Here is a 6,670-nt window from a genome sequence, read left to right on the forward strand (position 1 = left end):
GTGTTGACCCCTCAAATTACAAGTAAGTTGGTTGGATTATAGCATTGAAAAAGCTCATCTTTTTGCCTTGCACTTTTAATTCCCTCGCTATATAACTGAAGGTTGATTAGACTTTAATAATGAAAAAGATTAGCCTTGAAGTGTGTGTGTAAATGTTGTAGAGCAAATGGGTGAAGACTTAGTTTGTACAAGTCTTCTACTAATAGCCAAGTGTTTGAGAACATAGCTAATGTGACTAGGATCCCGGCAACTGCTTCCACGGTTGCTCCACTTCGACTGTGGATGCCCAGTCCACTTCACAATGGGCTTTGCAATGTGAAAGTTATGTGTGATCTTTTTCTTCAATCTTGGCATTTTATGGTTGACCAACACATGTGAGAACCTTTCTTTTTCACGTTCCACTTCTCTACGTAACTGATGGTCAGGTAAAAGTCATGTATATTATTATATTATTTGTTTACTTTTAGTTTAAATATTATGTGAAATTTGGTACTTCAAGCGTTTTTATGTGTTTCAGGATACTTGATGTTAAGGACATTTATCGGGATGAATTACGGGCTTGGAACGAATATGTAGAAGGCTCATGATGATTGGCACGTTTTCCTATGCAAAATAAAAGAAGAAAATATAAAGAATTTGTGAGACACCCTTAGCGCGGAGCTAATGATACCTAAGTGTGACCTTAGAGCTACTCTAACATCAAATTTAAGAAATCAGAAAATTAGTCCTTAGCGCTATGCTAAGGACTCACCCCATGGATGTTAGCATCGCACTAGCATCGCTCTAGGCGGGAAAATTAACCGAACTTTGATCTAATCAGTTTTGAGCCCCTATTTTGACCTATCCTTCATTCTAGCAACCAAGTACAAGCCCTAGGACGATTTTCGACCATCCTGAAGCCTCCGGTTCGTCAGTTCATCGCATGCTTTCATCCTCCCATCAGATAAGCGAATCATTCGTGATGTCGATGTCAGGCTAAACCATTGTATTCACTTTAGGCTAAGGTTTTGTGTAAACTAACTTTGATCATATTCTATGTTTTGGATGAGTGTAAACTTGATTGAATGTCTTTAATCTTATTTAACATTATGAATAGATTGTTTAAACAGTTTTTGATTATCAAACTTTGCATCACTTTTCTGGTTGTGTTCATCACATGTACGGTTGGCTCTTATGTCATTGAACCAGTAATCGTTAGGCATTGCTTAAAATTAGTTTTCATACATTAATAAATTGGTAATTGAATAAACCGGGGTTCAGTTGTGTCAACAATTCGGTCAGGGTATCGTTTGTCATTACAACCCAACTGTTAGGTTTAGTAATTACTGCGCAGTTAAATCCTATGAATCTGTGATGAATCGGTCATCACATTACCTGAACCTGAAGTGAATCTTTTCCTATAGTTGTTAACAACCTTTAAGTTATAATCATGTGTTTTCTTAAACTTTTTTAAGCCGATTGACATCGTCTGTCCACCTTAGTTAATTAATTAATAATTATGAACTTTACTTGCACTTTCCACTTATTCCCTGTGGAGACGACATTACTTACCCATACTAGTTATAGTTATTTAAGTCTTATAAATCTTTGTTTTTTATTAGATCACGACATCTAGATTAAGTCTTATGTTGGATGTTTTCAGTCTAGATTAAGTCTTATGTTTCTTATTTGGGACTAATAATGATCAATCAAGTGTTAAGGGACATATAATGAACAAAAAGTATTTTATGTCTCATTATCTTAATTAAGTCATTATCAAAACGTTAAGAATGATTAAAAGATTAAATTATTGTTTTCCCAACAAGGATGAAAGTTGCATTTTTATTTTTATTTTTGTTCTTTCTAAGCTTTAAAATTTGCATTGTTGATAAAAAAATGCTAACCACCTAGAATTGCATTATAAAAATAATAATAATAAAATTTCATTAACTTGTGATTATCATCCACGAATATTTGAAACAATAAATTTATGCACGTAAGCTATAACTTCAGCATACAAAATGACTTAGAGAGATATGTAACAAAAAGATGGTTTTTCTAAGTATATACCTGATGTGCTAAAAGTAATTATAAAATTATTAACTAAAATTATGCTAATCTAGACACAAAGTAATAATTCTAGACTATTAACGTAACTAAAAACTACTAACCAACAAGTGAACTGGTCGACTCGGTACAACTAAGTAAGTCCGGATATCGAACCCACATGACTCTTTAAATTACGTTAACTAGCTTACTAGACTCATCTGAATGGCACGACTATTAATTTTATATTCTTATTGGGGGGGGGGTAAACTAACTAATAAAAATAGACACGACTTAACTTAGGACGCAAACTTAATTCAATTAATGATAAGTAACCACATAGGCTAGAATCTTTAATGCATCAATTACCAAATGGTAGGAAAATGCTACGTTATGGAACCAGGATCTTAAACCATTCACTTAAGGGGAAATCGAACAGGATCCTCGACCCTTCCTCAAGGAAACACCTATGGAGCCCTTATAAGCTATTAAAATTACCGGTTTAATTGAACTCACTCACAGTCGCTAATTTATTTTATGACAAGCACCTCTATACGAAATCCTACCTTACAACGTGGAAATCAGATGTAGTTTAAAGAATTCACTCGACTAGATAGATAAGGAAAACAAAGCAAATCTAGACGGACTCCTTACAGAGAACTAAATCTAGCAATTTATCAACCAAGACCTATCATATAATCTATCATATTACAGCTATTTAGATTAGCAGCACACTTAGGTGTATTTGATATTAATATTGTTTTTATGGTTTTATTGCAAATCAACCACAAACTAGTCAAAAACACACAGTAGATGATCTAACAGAATCCTATTATATGAAACAATCACCAAGGAAAGCATGAAACAATAAAACTCATCAAACAATCCTAAGCACACATATGCATCGAATGAAAATAAATAAACCTCTTACTTGATCATAAATCCATAAACAAAAAAAAAATCCAAAATCAACATAGGTTCATCATAAGCTTAGGTGGTTTAAAAGGTTTAGCCAACAACCATACTCAAGAACAAAAGAAAATAAATAGGTTCAAACAATGAAGTCATGACGAAAATAATAAATTCAAACCGATTAATAATGATGTTTGGATGAGTAGGTGTTGAACCCAAACACTCTCTGCTCGAACCATAGACTTGCTCTCTCTTTTTATTCTTGTGATGAGTTGTTCCAAGACCCCCTAAACCTCTTGATCGTAGTTTTCTGATCCGAAACAGGGTGGCCACCTCTTATTGTCGTGTCAATCTCCGTTTTAGATTGCCATCCCTTTTCTTGCGAATTACCTTCTTATTTTCCCACATGGGCTCCAACCCACTCGCTAATAGCCTATACATAATAACGAGTCTATGACATGTTACATTGAATATGAATTCTCCATAATTAATTTGAGAGTTAGCACTTATGATAAAGTTTGCATCTGATGTGCGAAAAGCTATATATAAATATTAATAACTAGTTCTTCGCAATTCAACACTAAGTCTTAAATTTATAAAACCAAACAATCATAACTAAGCTTCACAGAAGCGGCAAGTGTACCGGTCGCGTAGCAGCACAGTCTAATAGAAGTTCGGACGTCGAACACAAAGACACGTGATAATAGTTCAGATAATTAACCCTAAGTCCTGCTTAAATAATATATTTGTTTAACTTATTTATTTAAATTAACAAATCTTAACTAATTTAATTTAACTAACGCTGAAACTTAACGGAACTAACGATAATAAGAAAATGAATCACCTAGGTAAGATGACTTAATGGTCGTAATATGACACGGGTGCTAACATGTGGTTGAAACCAGGGTTCTAAATATGGGCTAACATCGGTGAGGTCAAGGCACTGGGTCCCTACAGTCAGTTTTACCAGAAAACCCTAACAACGTCAAGATAGCTTTTAATTCATGGTTGTTAGTCTGCGTACGCTAATAACTCATCACTTGGTCCATGTCTAAGTTATAGATCTCACTAGGGCTAAAGCTATTACAAAACTAGGATAAGAGTGGCAATTCAATACTAAGGACACAATAACTCAACTTACAAACTTAACCTAGCCGATATGGGAAAACCGCATGTGGTCTCGCAATGACTAACCCGATCAACTAACTAGCAAGATAAGCCGACACCTAAGGTCTTGGTCCAACTCAAAGGTGGTGAAATCATTGACTTTAATGATCCAAGAAACACAAACCCTAATGGTATGCCTACCACAATAAATCAACACACAAAGTATTAACCGAAACATGCGATTAACACCTACACGAAACTAATTCATGCAATAATTGTCACACCCCGATCAAAGGCGATGGAACATGTCGAGGTGCAACAGATTGCTCAAGAACACTATGACACTATTAAGTGATAATATTTAATCAATTCATTAATTTCATAAATCAATAAACAACACATCTTGTTCGTACAAAACAAATTGAATACAAGTAAACATATATATTGTTCATTCGACTAATTACTTAGTGGTCTCAAAACAAGCTACGTTCCTCAATTCTTAATTCAAGAAATTATCAAACCTGTAACATTTCATAAAATAAACTTTGTCAACACGGATGTTGGTGAGCAATTTTCATAGATTTTGTGTATAATAAATATAGAAATGAAATCCACAACTCGTATATGGAATAATAAAAATAGCAACAATTTAGATATGCGAATAGTAAATAGTTTGAGTCACCTTTCTATGTGGTAACAACCAAATATACTCGGATAATAGTTGCCATATGCTACTAGCAATTAAGCTAAAGTAGTTAGGGGAGCGTATGATCATACTTAATAGTTTCATAGAGGCCAACCCACCGAAAGCAATAAACATATAGCATGTAATCATGTAAAGCATATAACACCAAATCGAGCATTTAAGTAACATATACTAAAGAGTTTGTGGTTTGAGACACAAGTACAAATCATTTGAATTTGAATAAGTATGCAATGCCAACCCCAAAACGTAAGATGGAAAACGGGGGATAAAAAATGTACTCACATGGAATAAATAACTTGAAGGGTTGTTTGTGATAAACCGGGATAATAAATTCTATGAGTGAGGTCTAGGTTAAAAGGGTTTTGGTTTAGAAGATGGTCTTGAAAGACTTTAAAGTAAAATACAATGACAAGTTAAATAATTAATCAAAGTTTGAGGTTCAAAACGTAAATATTTAAGAACTTGAAGTAACGTTTTTGAAAAGTAAGTTTGCTCGAAATCGGGTCTCGGTATTCCACTCATTAGTTTTTACTTAACCTTTGTTAAGTAAATATGTGGGGATTGGTTTAATGCAATAGTTCATGACCCCTTGTTAGATATACCAAAATGGGATTTTAACGAGTGTTTGTTTAGTCGGTTCGGGTCCGAACCCGACATTCCAAAGTGATAAATATCATTGGATAAATTATTTAAAACAAAGACTTAACTAATGTTAGAAGTTCCATTAAAGGAGAAACTCTAAACATCATCGTTAAGCGAGGGTTCGGTTTTATCGGTCCAAGCTTGTTATAAGATCAAATTGGATCCAACATACCAAGTACTTTAAGAAAAAAATTTAAAATTAGTTTATAAAATAGTTTTAGAGAAAATATGAGATTCGGTGGCTCAAAACACACTAGTGTGTCTTAAGCGAGTGAACTCGGTTTAGTTCGGTCTTGGTTCGGTCCTTGACTCGGAATAAGACCGAGGATGGTTGCCACATACCCAATACCATAGAACTTATTGAAATGAACTTAGAAATTATAATACACAAATCTTGCTTGTAACATATTAATAAATCATTTTAAATATAAAGCATTTAAACAAGAGTTCGGTTTTGGTTCGGTCCTTGACTCGGAATAAAACCGAGGATGGTTGCCACATATCTAATACCATAGAACTCATTAAGATAAACATAAAAATAATAATACTCAAATCTTTCATACAATATGTTAACAATAAAGTATTAAACAAAAGTTCGGTTTTGGTTTGGCTCTTGACTCGGGATGAAACCGAAAATGGTGGTCACATACCCAATACCATTGAACTATTAAAAATGATTTGGAAACTAAAAGTAAGTAAGGACTAAACAATATTGATAAGCATAAACTAAAGTACGAATTAAAGCATAAATCAAGGACTATAATAGTCCTCCATGAAGCCTTGTCTTGTAGCACAACACTTCAACCGACCGTGACCGGAGAAATGAAAACCGAAGGAAACAATGGGTGTATATTATATATATGTTGCAACATCAAGCTTTAAGTAATAAGAATTAGTTAGAAACAAGGTTAGCATTAGTTTGACCTTAAGTGGTCAAACTAACAAGAGGTTGATGATGAACACTTGGATCTTAGGTTCAGAGAGAGTTTGGAGAAGAAGGAGCAACCAAAAATGGGTGAGATGATCTTGTTTATATAGGTATAGAGTAAAGGTTTGGGTAGAATGTTTCTTTCAAGAGTTTACATGCAAATGGGTATGTTAAATTGGTCAAACAAGGCATAAAACAACAAAAACGAGCTACGAAATCTGCAGACATGAGGAGGCGCTGCGTGACCACCCTTCCCCTTGGTGGCCGCGCGGCGCGGCGCCCCTGTGGGGGGGATTCAAGCTTTGATTATTTGACGCATTGGGTCCCTGAAGTTCGTTTCGAGATGTTTT

Source organism: Bidens hawaiensis, unplaced genomic scaffold (assembly GCF_021521415.1).
Source record: "Bidens hawaiensis isolate Kalapana, Puna unplaced genomic scaffold, B.hawaiensis_p1.1 tig00083812_1, whole genome shotgun sequence".
Lineage (NCBI taxonomy): Eukaryota > Viridiplantae > Streptophyta > Magnoliopsida > Asterales > Asteraceae > Bidens > Bidens hawaiensis.